This window comes from Bison bison, unplaced genomic scaffold (assembly GCF_000754665.1).
Source record: "Bison bison bison isolate TAMUID 2011002044 unplaced genomic scaffold, Bison_UMD1.0 scf7180017864370, whole genome shotgun sequence".
NCBI lineage: Eukaryota > Metazoa > Chordata > Mammalia > Artiodactyla > Bovidae > Bison > Bison bison.
In genome coordinates, this window is record NW_011494942.1 from 920,881 (window position 1) to 936,482 (window position 15,602).

General features: G+C 38.2%; 1 protein-coding gene across 2 annotated transcripts in view; it reads right to left on the reverse strand.

Annotated features, from left to right (window-relative positions):
* FSHR (follicle stimulating hormone receptor) overlaps positions 1 to 15,602 on the reverse strand; it is a 192,058-nt gene that overhangs the window by 116,046 nt on the left and 60,410 nt on the right. The window lies entirely within an intron of this gene.

Genomic DNA, 15,602 nt, shown 5'->3' on the forward strand with positions numbered 1-15,602 from the left:
CATCTTAGGAAAAAAAAAAAAAAAAAGATAGTATATAATGGCCTTCAGGATCCTACAGGATCTTCCCACTCTCCTTTCCCATAGATCCTCTAACTTCAATTTTGACACCTCACACGACGATTATTTCATTCTTTTCACAGTAATCTCTTACTATTCTTTGTACAGGCCAGGCTCCTTCTTTCCTGATATTTCTGCATTTGCAATTCTCTCTTCCTGGAGAATTCTTCTCTCATATTTTTCTGGCATGCTCTTTCAGCCAGCTGCTTGCTCAAATGTCACTTTCTCAGTAAAGCTTTCCCTAAGTACCCTATTTAAAATGACAGCTTCCCTAATTTAGACCATTAGCCTTAGCTTTCTTCATAGTACTTCTGATATGTTTAATCTTCTATTTATTTATCTACTTATATATTAATATACTTACTTATCTTTTATCCCAAACCAGAATGCAAGCTCTGTGAGGGCAGGGATTTTTGTCTGATTTGCCTACTGCTGTATACCAAATGCCTGGAACAGTGAATGGTGTATGACACATATTCAGAAAAATGTTTCTTGAATGGCTATTGAAGTCTGAGAGTTCTAGGTTTGAGGGTAGAATTACAAGTGACTCTTTGGGAATCTATAACAGGAATACTGTTTCTGCTCCCTCTCACTTTCCTTGCTTTGCAATTGGTTAATAGGGATTTGGTTTTCTCCCTACTATAATCCTTCCTTCTGCAAGGCAGTCTGTTAGTGGGAATTCAGTGTGGACTTGAATAGTTTCACAAACCTCCTTTACATTAGTCTCCTATTTTTTTTTAATTGATATTAGTGAAATTCCTATTTCAGAAAGTTATTGTTCAGGCAAGCAGTTCTTTTCTCCACTTTGTTTGTTTGTTTCCCTTTCGTTGCCATGTCCTCACCAGTTCCAGGGTGAGGAGTCATGAGAGAGAATTCTGTGTACTGATCTTGCTCTGGAGGATTTTATATACATGGGAAGGCAAAAAATAGAAGCCTTGGAATCACAAGAAAACAGATGTGGGATACAGTTGATGTAACAACTATAAATGTTATACAAGAATTAAAATGTAAAACTCCCATAGTACATAAATAAATATATATGAGGGAGGTTGGAAGGAGTGTGTGAGCTTGAGCCTGGGTCTCAAAACTATCAGGTCATATTATGCTAAAAGCACAGTCTCTATGAAAGTATTTGATCTAATTTAGGGTTGAGTGTAATGGTTCTGGAACAATGTAACTTATTGAATGCTCATCTAAAAAGAAGCAAGGTCAGTTCATATTCTCTTAATGTACTCACTTAATCTTAGTTAAAATAGACAAATTCCTTTTGTTCCTATTTATTACAAGACAGAAAAATTATGAAAACAAACTGGTGAAAGCAAAGAATAAAATTGCCTTAAACTATTTATTCTAAAACTTCAAGGGAGTTGAAATACTAAGGTAAATACTAGTTAGTAAGACATGCAAAGAGTGGAATCTTGTATAATTGACTTTACTTGATAATGAGTCAACTAGATAGTTCTTTTTGATTCAACTTTAGTATCAAGCACATATTCTAAAACTTTCAATGTCTATTCCTGTATTAAGTGGTTCAAACTAATTAATAAAATTAAATCTTATTGAAGATTTAAAGTCTTCCATCTCCTGAAAGGCTATAAATTAGATCCACTAAAGATCACCCAGAAGTCTTATGTAAAACATAGCCAATATTATTTCAGTTGCATAGCTGAGCTTATAAAAAAGTATAAGAAATGTCTAGGGACCTAGAGTAAAATAACTGAATACCAGATGGAAACTGGAGTCATGAATACAAAGAGAATTTTAAGGAGGTAAATTGAAGTCAGTGTATTCTGGGGGTGTCAGGGGAAGGAGGGGATAAAGGAAAGGAATTGGGAGAGGGGTATCTGGACTTGGTAGACAAAGCATTTGTGTTTTGATCCCATGAGATGAAATATGGAAGTTGGAATGCAAAGATTTATTTATGTGTCTCATTGTCCGTCTACCTGCCTATCTATCTACCTATCTATCATATGTGCTTTCTAGAAAGAAAGTGGAGAACATCAATTTTCAATGAAATAACATCTGGAGCATTTCCATAATTTATGAAAGACATAAATGCTCAGATTCAGAAACCTCAACAAGTCTCAGGAAGGGGAACAGATAAATCCATTGTCAGCTACCTGTGAATTAAAACTGTAGAGCCAAAAAAGAATTTTTTAAAAATGCAAACAGAAGAAAAAAAGTCATTATTTTCAAAGGAAAAAAATACAATTAAAAAAAAAAAAGAAAAAAATACAATTAGAAAGCTTGGTAAAAATATCTTCAAAATTATTAGAGAAAATAACTGCCAGTTTAGAGTCCCATTCCCAGAAGTAGTCATTCAAATGTGGGGGTAAAATAAAAAGACTTTTAGAAAAGTTTAATTCACCCTTAACAAAGTTTTAGCAGAAAAATTCCCTTAGAAAATAATTTAATCCAGTAGGAAGGCTCAAAAACAAGAAGGAATAGTGAACAAAGAAATTAGTACTCCTTATTGACTGCTAAGTTGCTTCAGTCGTGTCCGACTCTGTGTGACCCCATAGACGGCAGCCCACCAGGCTCCCCCATCCCCGGGATTCTCCAGGCAAGAACACTGGAGTGGGTTGCCATTTCATTCTCCAATGCATGAAAGTGAAGTCGCTCAGTCGTGCCCGACTCTTAGCGACCCCATGGACTGCAGCCCACCAGGCTCCTCTGTCCATGGGATTTTCCAGGCAAGAGTACTGGAGTGGGGTGCCATTGCCTTCTCCGCCTTATTGACTAGGTAGGTTTAAATGGTTGGAAAGCTCACCTGTTTAATAAGGAACACTAAAAAAAATACTGACCAAGTCCATTTATGATAAACATTTTGACACACAAGAAAGAGGAAGAATATTCTTAATCTGATAAGGAGTAAAATCTATCTACGACTACAATAAATACATCATACCCAGTGATGAAATGTATTCCTTTTAAAATTAGGAATGAGACAGGGATGCCGCTGTTGCATCTTCCACTCAGTATTGCACTGGGCGCCCTAGCCTACACAGTAATATAAAAAATTATTGATGAAAAACTGTCATTGTCTATAGATAACATAATTGTCTATAAAGCAAACTCTAACCTAAGAGATCAGTAGTAGAACTAATCAGAAAGTCTAGTTGAGTAGGAGGCTGTATAATTAACACACTTAATTTTCATTCTTATATTATTTTAAAGTATATCACTATCAATGGCCATAAAACTTATGCTTAAGGGAAATCACACTGTTGTAAAAATATCAGTTTTAATCCACATTAACACAGAAATGCAAGACCCATATAAGACATAATAGTTTTTGTTGTTTCTTTTGATACATGTGAATGGAAATTGACTAGCTGGTTAATATTCATATGGAAGAGCAGTTTGAAGAATAGCCAAAACAATTTTGAAGAAGTAAAACAAGATTGGGAGAATTGGCATAATAGGTGATATGATTTTTATAAAACTATAGTGATTAAAACACTGTGGTATTGACAGAGATTAAATAGTAGACCAGTGGAAAAGAAAACAAATATAGAACAGACAATTAAACAAAGGAAAATGACATGTGAGAGAGTAGCATTAAAAATCTATGGAGGAAGATGTGGATTAATCAATAAATGTGTAAACTATTGATTATCCTTGCAGATAAAAATAAAATCTTTATTATCATATTAATATCTCAATTCCAGGTTTATTAAAAATCTAAATGGGAAAAATCAATACTTAAAAACTTTTAAATGAAGTGTAACATTCTATTGAGAAAATTGTCTTTTAAAAAGATACGAAAATTGTACACCAAAATTGTAAAGCTAATAGATTTGACTATAGTAAACTTAAAATTTCTCAAAAACCAAGATAAAATGGGGGAGCAGACTGGGAAAAGATATTTGCAACACATACAACTAACAAGGGTTAGCATCCAAAATACAAAGAACTTTACAAAATAATGAGAAAAACACAAACAACCCAATAGAAAAATTGGCAAAAGATAAGAACAAGCAATTCATATAAGAGATGCTCAACTTCACTAGTAATTAAGAAAATGCAAATTTAAACAATAATCAGATGCCTTTAAATACCATCATATTGACAAACGCTATAAGGACTACTTCACAGTAGCAGTGCTGGTGAGGCAGTGGAATATTAGGACATTTTCTACACTCTTGATGGAAGGATAATTTGCTACCAGTATTTTCAGTAGCCACTAGGCAAAATGTATTAAAGTCAAAGAAACAAATGCCTTTGGATCCAGTTATTTCATCTCCTGGCCACATATGCACCTGGAGACAGGTAAAAGATTAACCACTGCAACATCATTTGTTAAAAAAAAAAAAAAACAAAAACCTGGAGACAAATGCTCATAAACAAGAGAATGAATATATGATAATCAATTGTGATATACTGATGCAATGCCAAATTACAAAGCAGTGAAAAGGAACAAACTAGCTGGAGCTGCATGAAAAAATCTGGATAAATTCCAAAAGCAGAATGTTGAGGGAAAAAGTGAATTATATGTGCAATATGTACAGTATGATATGATTTTCATAAAGGTTAACAACATGCAAAATAAACCAGTTTATTGTTTTGTATGAATCGTGTTTTTTTCATTCTGTATTTTTGGTGTTTTGAGAACTTGTGGTTTGTTGATTCTGGAGGACTGCTGCTCCCAGGACTAATTCCTAGAGACAGCCAACTACTGGCCTCAGAGTGTGTGTTTCTTATGCAAACCAACCAATCCACCCCCTTGCCCCACCCCACCCCCAACACACACCACTTCCTTTTAGGGGCCCTTACACTCTAAGCCTCTGTTTCTCTACCCTAATCACCCTAGGGAAGCTCCCACACTGCAGAGTCCCCTGAAGTTGTTTAAACTAGCCAATCCTAAACCTATTTACCCTGTTTTTTTCCCCTTGGGAGCCACAATAAAAGCTCTTACCTATTTTCCCCAGCTCCGTTTGTCACACGACAAACCCTGGTGCTTCCTCACAGGCCCCCTTTCTCTTGGGAGCTGTGAATATAACATGGCTTCACCATACTTGAATAATAATAAGACCCATGGCTTCCCTGGTGGTTCAGACGATAAAGAATCTGCCTGCAATGCAGGAGACCCAGGTTCAATCCCTGGGTTGGGAAGATCCCCTAGAGGAGGCAATGGCAACTCACTCCACTATTCTTGCCTGGAGAATTCCATGGACAGAGGAGCCTGATGGCCCATGGGGTCTCAAAGAGACACGACTGAGCGGCTAATATTGTCACCATATTTAAATAATAATAAGGTCCATATTTCAAAATATGTTTAGAGATGCATACAGATTTATCAAAAGGGAACTTCTGAGAATGACAACACCAAAATTGGCACCGTGTTTACCTCCGTGACAAGGAAAAGGAGTGAAACACAACTCTAAAGTATTTTGTGTTTTTCAAAAAGATCTGAACCATTTTGACCAAATGTTAAGATTTGGGAAAGCTGAGTGGTACTTTATGAGTGTTTATGAAATCATTTTCTATGCTTCATACTTGAAATATTTCATAATTAGTTTTTCAAGATTAAAATTCTCACCAGGCCATATCCCCAGCATCATTTATTTACGCCTGTTTTTAAACAGAGAGAGCTATTTAAAAATATCATCATACCCTTCATGTCAGATGGCAACGTTCACACTCTGTAAGGGGGCATAAAGTTGCCTGAACAATTTCTGTAAAGATACACAATTTATCAATATGACTCCAGAAAGAGAATTTTCTTCACTGTATTGCAAGTTATTTCATGTCTCTTCCATGATAAATGGGGTGGGTGGGGTTTATTTTCATTTTTTACTTTTCTGAAATGGGGAAGCTTTAGGATTCCCTTAAACTGTCTCTGTTAGAAACAATTTCTTGGGTGGTCGATTCACCCTTGGCCAAATTTAATTCCTCTTTGTGGATTAAAGGAGAATAGTTTAAAAGAGCCCATAAAAAGCTTTCTGGCAGTTTGGAAAACAGCCAATATTCTTTTTGAGGAAGCTGCCTTTTTATGATAGCCCAAGGTGTAAATGACACTGCTCTCTGTGTTCTTTGAATTTCACATGAGTTTAAAAAATTAAAGTGAGAACAGCTTGGCACAGGGTATACAAAAAGAAATTGATCATCATCCTAACCTCGAAATGCCAAGAGTTTTTGTGTTTCACAGTCTTTAGGTCAGACTGATACGCTAATTAACTTTCTGGGAATGTGTTTAGGAAAACTATCCAAGGGGATGGATTGAATTAAATGAGGAAATACTCTGGAAAAAAAAAGAGTATAGCTAACTTGATTTGGCTCTTTACCATGACCCAGGAGATGACTATCTCACTGGCAAAATCATTTGGACATCTAATTGGGTATATTTTTCACTTTACCACATGAGTCATGAAACCAGTGGGCAGTGAATAGCAGGAAGGAAGAGGTGGGAAGGTAGGAAGAGCTGGCTTCCTTATATAACTGGACTTTAAGCTTAAAAAAAAAAAAAAAAATTCTCCACATCCTGGCATGTCTTAACTGCCTAGATGTGGGGTGCTATGTCATGTGTAATGTGAGATGTTCTGTAAAATACAGAGAAATTGGTTCAGCTGGCTTTAGCCCTTTACCCACCTTCAGGCTGTGTGTGAAAATGCCAACTATTCATTGGGATTGCAAAGGCTCTGATGGAGGTTTCTTGGGATAGAGGTGTCGGTGTTCTTCATACTTTTCTTTCCTGGTGTGGGGGAGACGCTTGTTCTTCACCTTTAGCCACATGTGGGAGGAATTAGGAGAACTAATTAAAGAATTTGTCTCTCATTTCCTGCACATCTGGGTGATATAGAGCCTGGCTTATGACTAAAGTCTGGCCTCTAAAGGTGAGAAATGGCCAGCTGATTTGGGAGAGAGGTGTGACAAAGGTTTGGGTTTCCCAGAAGCTAGGCCTGTACCCAGCCAAAAGGAACTGGCCTCTCATCCTAAAAAGAATGGACTTGCCTGAATAGTGACCAGACCCCAAAAGAAAACCTGTCTGGAGTGGACTTCCAGAAGCCAGTAGGAGGAAGGAACTGCTCCCTCAGAACTACTCTGAGCAGTGGAATAGGGAGGCTTTAAATAGGATGAAAGAGGGGACCTTGAATAACAGTTGACACTGGACTTTCATGACGTTTATGAGAGTACAACAGCTATGGCACCTGCCCTGAATTTCATCTGGGATGGGGAAGACAAGTCAATGGAGCAGGTTTGCCTGACAGTGGCAGTAAAGAAGAGAGTTCCTTCTTGTACCCTACTGAATCCATTCTGATCAGTATGTTATGGTTTCTGTGTCTTCCCCAAATCTTTCTCTGTAGACCTTTATCCATGAGAGAAATGTATTCTGAGCTTAAATGGGAGAAGGAATATAAAACATTCTTGTTCCTGTTTTCTCCCCTGTTATTTAGTTCTTACTGCACAAGCTGACAGTGAGCAATTTAGGACAGAGAGGATAATTTGGCTTTTCCTTTTGGTGTAGTTTGAGATAGAAGAAAAATTTGCAAATCAGAGCCCCAGCCACGGGGATTATCTGCATATTAGCCAAAAGGCTGGCTAAAGGAGGCAAAGTCCACTTGCCCAGATGTTCAGTTCCCATTGACCTTCTATTCAGTTTAACTTCCAGATAATCCATCTCATGGTCCATCTAGTTAAAGCTATGATTTTTCCAGTAGTCATGTATGGATGTGAGAGTTGGACTATAAAGAAAGCTGAGCACCAAAGAATTGATGCTTTTGAACCATGGTGTTGGAGAAGACTCTTGAGAGTCCCTTGGACTGCAAGGAGATCCAACCAGTCAAAACTAAAGGAAATCAGTCCTGAATAGTCATTGGAAGGACTGATGCTGAAGGTGAAATTCCAATACTTTGGCTACCTGATGTGAAGAGACTCATTAGAAAAGACCCTGATGCTGGGAAAGACTGAAGGCAGGAGGAGAGGGGATGACAGAGGATGAGATGGTTGGATGGCATCACCGACTTGATGGACATGAGCCTGAGCAATCTCCGGGCATTGGTGATGGACAGGGAAGCCTGGCGTGCTGTAGGCCGTGGAGTCACAAAGAGTCAGACTTGACTGAGTGACTAAACTGAACTCAACCTGTCCCATGTAGACACTGCCATGTGCCATTGTGTCAACTCACAATACCAGGATGTTTTCTTTGGGAGAGAAAGTATAGTTGTAGGATAGACACTCACGGGGTGGGTGCCACTCCAAACCCAACTCCAGTGACACCTCACTGTCCACCAAGTCTCAGATATTTCCCGTCATCAACCTCTGAGAGTGGTGATTCTTCACTTTTATCATCTTCCAGTGAACAGGAATTTCTAATAGCTGTTTTGAATCTGCTTTCCTTTTATTTCCATTTATGTCCCCTTATCTCAACATCTGTGCTGGACTGATAAAGGGGATGAGGCTTTCCTGCTAACTGTATATCATTGCTGACTTTATCTCCTCCCTTGTATAACCTTTACATCAAGGTTGCAGAGACTTCTTTTCCTGACTCACCCCCCACCCAACCCCTTGTTTGCACCAAGTGGCTTTGAAATTACACTCTACACCACATTTTATCACCTGTTCACTTTCATTTTTTCAGCTGTTCACTTTCATCATCTTTTACCTGAATCTAATGCTTGATTGAAAACTCATTTATATTAGAGCTCAGGATGAAGAAGCAACATGATGAAAAGAAAAGATCACTAAGGATAAAAGTTAGAAATCTGGGTTCTATTCTGGCTGTGCTACAAAGTATGCAAATAACTGAGAAAAGTCAAGTCCAATCAATAAAGTGAGGGAGTTGGGCCCGATGATCTCTAAAGCCCTAGAAGATAGATTTCACACTGTGGTTATATAGCGGAATCCTCTTCAAATGCTCTCCTATTTCAGTCGTATTCTGTGTAAAGCAAAAGGAATCACTTTACGTTAAGCGCTCATCACAGGATAAAGCCCATTGTAGGGGATTACTGAATGATAGCTAGCCCTCCTTTTTATCAGGTCAAGGTTAAAATCACTTGAACCTGCCCTTTCCTTCCTATCCCTCTGGCACCACTCAGCCCAGAGCCTCATCCACTCATGTCTGCAGCCTTGACTGTGACCTTCTAACAGAATTTCCTCCTCTGGTCTCCACTGTCCAATCTATCTCATCTAAGACCAGTGTGTTCCTCTGAACACTGCTCTGAATACTCTCCTACTGAAAAATAAGACAAAACAAAAAAAAAGTCAACAAAGATTAAAGGCACTCAAAGCCCCTTCAATTGTTCACTAGCCCCTCTAGGAACCTTAACTCATTTTTCATCCATTTGAGGCGTTCCACATTCCGCCTCCACTTGCCTTTCAGAGACATGTTCTACTTCCTGCGTAGAAACTCAAACTACCCAGGCCCCCACATGACTTGTGTTGTATATGTGTTAAAATCCCATGGGTGTGTGTCTTAGTCTCTCTAAGTATATGGAATGGTGCCATAGAGCAGGAACCATGCCACTTGTCTATATTCCAAAGGGCCTCATCTCAGCAGAGCTTTGCATATTTCCCATATTAATGCATGTTAGTAGATGGGGGATATTGTTTATGATGCCATTTACTCTTATGTTTTAGGGATTTGAGCATCTCATACTTTAAATCACAGAATTGTTTGCCCTTTAAAATTATGCCAATCATACCAATCAGTTTTGTTCAAAATAATACCTGGAGCACACATCATTTTCATCATTCATCATTTCATGAATGATGAAAAAGGAATTTAACTTTCTAGGAATTTAACACAGACTTGGTGAAGAATATAGAAAGGGTTTCTTAGGATATGGGAAAGCAGTTGGTAGAAAGTAAAAACTGCAAATTATTGGCCCATGAACGGAATCCAGCACAAGACGTGTTTTGTTCAGCCCACACAGTATTTTAAAGAAGTTTGAATTGGTTGCCAGCTCTTCCTTCACATTGTGAAAGTTCATCTAAAACTGCAGATCTGTGGCTTCGTTTGAAGACTTAGAAGATCTTGCAACACTGGGCTCCATTCCCACAAAAGTATAATTGGCTACAGTTGAGTGATGGCTGACATGGTTGGTCAGATTTCATTCATGCTGGTCTGTTCTCCTGTCTTGTGTCTTAAGGCTTTGTGTTTGGGATTTCTGGTTCTTGAAAAGCTAGTCTGAATGGGTTTGAATGTTTTAGAATCCAAAGGTTCTCAACCTTGGGTGCATAAGAGAATCACTTAGGGCTGTTGTTGTTTTTTACAAGTGCCTGGGCCACACCCATGTTGGGGGGAGGGGGGCAGGTGCAACCAGGCATCCTTACTGTAAAAGTTCCCCAGGTGATTCTCAGGCATAGTGAAGACTGAGAACTCTTGCTTTAGAGGGAAAACAAAAGAACCAGCAGCAAGCTGCCTTGATCAGTATTAGGGAGTTGGAATGATGGGGAAGATTTTTACAAAGTTGTGCAATGCTGTGCTTAGTCGCTCAGTCACGTCCAACTCTTTGCAACACTATGGACTGTAGCCTGCCAGACTCTTCTGTCCGTGGGGATTTTTCAGGCAAGAATACTGGAGTGGGTTTCCATGCCCTCCTCCAGGGGATCTTTCCATCCCAGGGATCAAATCCAGGTCTCCTGCATTGCAAGTGGGTTCTTTACCATCTGAGCTACCAGGGAAGCCCACCATATACAGTTATTGATTTATAAATTTTTTATTGATCAACTACTACATAACACACATTAAATTTCTGAGAAAATCAATGGTAAGCAAGATACATTTATTGCCTTACCAATTTTAATTCTATTGTGATATATATAATCTAATAATTATAGTACAGAGTGTATGGTGAAGATGACAATGACAATATTTAGTGCCTGCTGTGTCAGGTACTATGCTAAATGCTTCTATTGTATTATCTAATATAATCTTCAGAACCACCTTATGAAGTAAGTAGCTATTACTTGTATCCATTTATAGATGAGAGCATTGAGTTAAGAGTGGTGTAGTAACTTGATCAAGGACACAGTGGCAGATCTGATTTTCAAACTCAGTCTGGTCCCCAAAGCCCATGCTCACATATGCATATGTAAATTCATACACACACACACACACACACACACACACACACACACACACATATAATCAGAGGGATAAGATATTGGAATGAGAGCTACTAAGATTTTCATGGGGGCAAGTGGAATGAATGAGGATAAAATATATCAGGAACTTAGATGTCCCTTTAAAAAGCAGTACCAAGTAAATTAATTCACAGGGGAAGTGGGACCAGCAGTCATTTGAGATTGTGCTGGAAATTTGGGAAAACACAAAGATGCCTCAATAAGGTGAAAGGAGAGATGTTACCAGAAATTCCCCTGAAGGTCAGTATTATTAAATTATTATTAATAATTCAGAATTGGTTTTGAATTATCAAAGAATTATAATAATTGAGAATTGGGTTTGGAATAGAATTCAGGGTCTTGGTCTAGATAGAATTCAGGGCTACTCTTACTCTGTCAGTGTGAATAAACAGAATTCCACTTTAATGACTCACCAGGGTCTCGACAGCATCTGATAAAATGGCAAATATATTATGCCTCTAAAGCGGGTCTTCCAGTCCCCTTGGTTAATGTCAACATGGTTTAACTGTGATTTTTTATTGACAACATTCAGCTCAAGATGTAATAATGAAAGACGACTGTCACATAAAGGTCAGTTTGGGGCGACTTCTGTTCAGGTATAGGAGGATTAAATAGGGATAAACTTCCTTCTGGAATCTATGGGTGCCACTTGACTGTGACAATCACTGAGGATGAAGCCACAAGAACAGCAACAAAAAAAAAACCTCATTGCTGCACCATGAACCAAAGATGAATTTAAGTCTTTCATAATGCACTTAAAACTAATTTCCATTTTCTATTTAGGAGTTTCACACATTTAATCAGAAAGCATATGCATTGAATAATTATCTTTTACTGACTATGTAAAATGCAAATATCAAATGTTCAAATGAACCCTGTTAGAGACAAGAACAAATGCATAAAACTATCTAAAATAGATTTGGAGTAAAGCAAGTAAGACAGTGCTCAGAATGCAAAACTGGATCAAATATCACTCCTCGGATAATAAGTATGTTATTTATTACAGGATTTTAAAGACTGATTTGTTTAATCTTTAAGGCAATAATCTGATGATATCTGTACCTAATCCTTAAGAGCAACATGTATTTTGACAGAGAGAAAGACTCCCTGAAAAATTTAATTTCCTCTGTGAGGATAAGAAGAAAGCATTATTTGGCATTGTTTCTTTTGAATATGGACCAGAGATTTTGCCAAAAATCAAGATAAATACTTCTGCTTTGCATCAGAAGAACATAAAATAAGTCTTAAGCCCACATTATTCTTCTCTTGATACTAACTGCTAGCACAGAGCGATCCTGAATAGATAATTCCTACATTGTAGTACAAGCAAAGCATTATTTGTCTATGGTACTTAACTGGTAGAAATAAAATAGCAATGGTCAGTAGAAATACAAGGACTCTTCCCTTCATTAAAAATGTTACAATCTATAAATGATCATTTCTAGATTAACTGTGTGTGACACAAGAGCAGCTTTGAAAACAAAAATGTAATAATACTGATACCTTACATTTAACAAAGAGGGTCATGTCTCCAATTTTCTGAACTTCTGCTATATTTCATTTTACCCCAGGAATGAAATCTCTATCTTGACTCTTGACATTTCCTGTTTTGAAAACACCCATTGATCTAAGAAATAAATGTTCCTGTTAAATGGAGTCTTTGCACTAGCTAAAGACTAAAACACGGTGGTGAGGAGCTGGGTCACCGCTGGTAGGATGCGATCTCCACCAGACTTTTTTAATTCTCAACTGTGAAAAGCGCACAAGTTCTAGCTCATGGGGACATTGACCACTGGAAAGGGGCTTAGCCTTGGCTGAAAGGGAGAAAAATCAGGGGACTGAACTAACATTTGGAGCAGACTTACTGTGTACAGCCATTGTTCAAGGCTGTTAACCACATGCTCGAACTTTTTAGTTCTCACTGCAGTGTGACAAGTAAAATTTTTTCCCCAAACTAATGTACAGGTTGAGCATATATGTGCAATTCCAAGAGTTTTAACATATGGATAGATTCATATAGGGCTTCCCAGGGGGTGCAGAGGTAAAGAATCCACCTGCCAACGTAGGAGACTCAGGTTCGATCTTTGGGTCGGGAAGATGCCCTGAAGAAGGAAATGGCAACCCACTCCAGTATTCTTGCCTGTAGAATGCCATGAACAGAGGAGCCTGGCTGGCTAGAGTCCATGGGGTCGCCAGGAGTGGGGCATGACTGAGTGGCAGAGCAGGTGCATGGATTCATATAACCCTTACCACCACATTCAGGATGCAGAACAGTTCCATAGCCATATAACTCCCTGTGCTATCCCTTTGAAGTCACACTGATACCCTTCCAACACTTTAAACCCTGGTAACCACTGATATGTGTTCTGGTGCTATACTTTTGCCTTTCTCAACTATTATATAAATGGTACTACCCAGTACATTACCTTTTGAGACTAGCTTTTTTTCCATCAGTGATTTCAATTAAGCTTCATCTATTTTGTTTTCTTTATCAGTAGCTTGTTTCTTTTTGTCTCTAAGTGGTATTTCATTGTGTATGTGTATATATATACATATGTGTGTATATATAATGTATTTATACACATATATATATTTATAGATAATGTATTTATACATTATATATATATACACACACACATACACACACATTGTACATATACCACAATTTGTTTACCCATTCACCTAAAGGACATTTGGGTTGTTGCCATTTTTGAGCGATCAGGAATAGAGCTACTGTAAACACTGATGTTCAGGGTTTTGTAGGAATATACATTTTCACTTTTCTAGGATAAATATCTTTGAGTGAAATTGCTGGGTTATATGGTAAATATAAATTTAACTATGCTGCTGCTGCTGCTAAGTCACTTCAGTCGTGTCTGACCCTGTGTGACCCCAGAGACGGCAGCCCACCAGGCTCCCCCATCCCTGGGATTCTCCAGGCAAGAGCACTGGAGTGGGCTGCCATTTCCTCCTCCAGTGCATTGAGAAACTGCCACATTGTTTTGCACAACAGCTTTACAATCGTGCAGTCTCACTACTTACATGTGAGAGCTCCAGTGTGCTGCATCCTCGTCAGCCCTCGGCAGTGTCAGTTTTGTTTTCAGCTGTTCTAATAGATGTGTGGTTTTATCACATTGAGATTTTTTTTTTTCTTAATGGCCACTGAGGTCAAGCATCTCTTCATGTGCTTATCTGACATTCTTATATCTTCTTTGGTGAAGTGCCTATCACCTCACAGTGGTCAAAATGGCCATCATAAAAAGTCTACAAACAATAAATGCTGGAGAGGATGTGGAGAAAAGGGAATGCTCTTGCACTGCTGGTGGCAATGTAAATTGACATAGCCACAAAGGAAGATGGTATGAAGATTCCTTAAAAAACTGGGAATAGAACCACCACACGTGACACACACACGCAGAATGATGATGGCCATTCTCACCAATGTGAGGTACTTCTTTGGTGAAGTACCCTGACTTTTTTGCTGTTGATTCCTTTCTGTTGAGTTCTAAGAGTTTTCCTTTTTAAAAAGGTAATCTGGATACATGTTCCTAACATTTTGATAAAGTCCAACTTATCAGTTGTTTCTTTTATGGGTAATGCTTTTAATGATATATCTAACTCTGCTGAACTCCAGGTGACAGAGATTTTCTCCAGTGCATGTTTTACATTGAGATTTATGATCTAATTTGGATTTCAGATTAATTTTTGTGTGAGGTTTAGGTCAGGCTTCTTTTTTGTCATAGGCTCCAAAACTGTTTGTTTAGAAAAGATTATCCTTTTGCCATTGAATTACTTTTTCTCCTTTCTCAAAATCAACCAGCCCTAATTGTGTGAGTTGATTTCTAGACTCTCTATTCTGTTACATGGATCTGAGTCTATCCCTTTGCCAGTGCTGTACTTTCTTGATTACTGTAGTTTTATAGTAAGTCTTATACAAAAAAGATCTTCACGACCGAGATAATCATGATGGTGTGATCACCAACCTAGAGCCAGACATCCTGGAATGTGAAGTCAAGTGGGCCTTAGGAAGCATCACTATGAACAAAGCTAGTGGAGGTGATGGATTTCCAATTGAGCTATTTCAAATTCTAAAAGATGATGCTGTGAAAGTGCTGCACTCAATATGTTAGACAATTTGGAAAACTCAGCAGGACTGGAAAAAGTCAGTTTTCATTCCAATCCCAAAGAAAGGCAATGCCAAAGAATGCTCAAACTACTGCACAATTGCACTCATCTCACACGCTAGTAAAGTAATGCTCAAAATTCTCCAAGCCAGGCTTCAACAGTACATGAACCGTGAACTTCCATATGTTCAAGCTGGATTTAGAAAAGGCAGAGGAACCAGAGATCAAATTGCCAACATCCGTTGGATCATCGAAAAAGCAAGAGAGTTCCAGAAAAACATCTACTTCTGCTTTATTGACTATGCCAAAGCCTTTAACTGTGTGGATCACAAA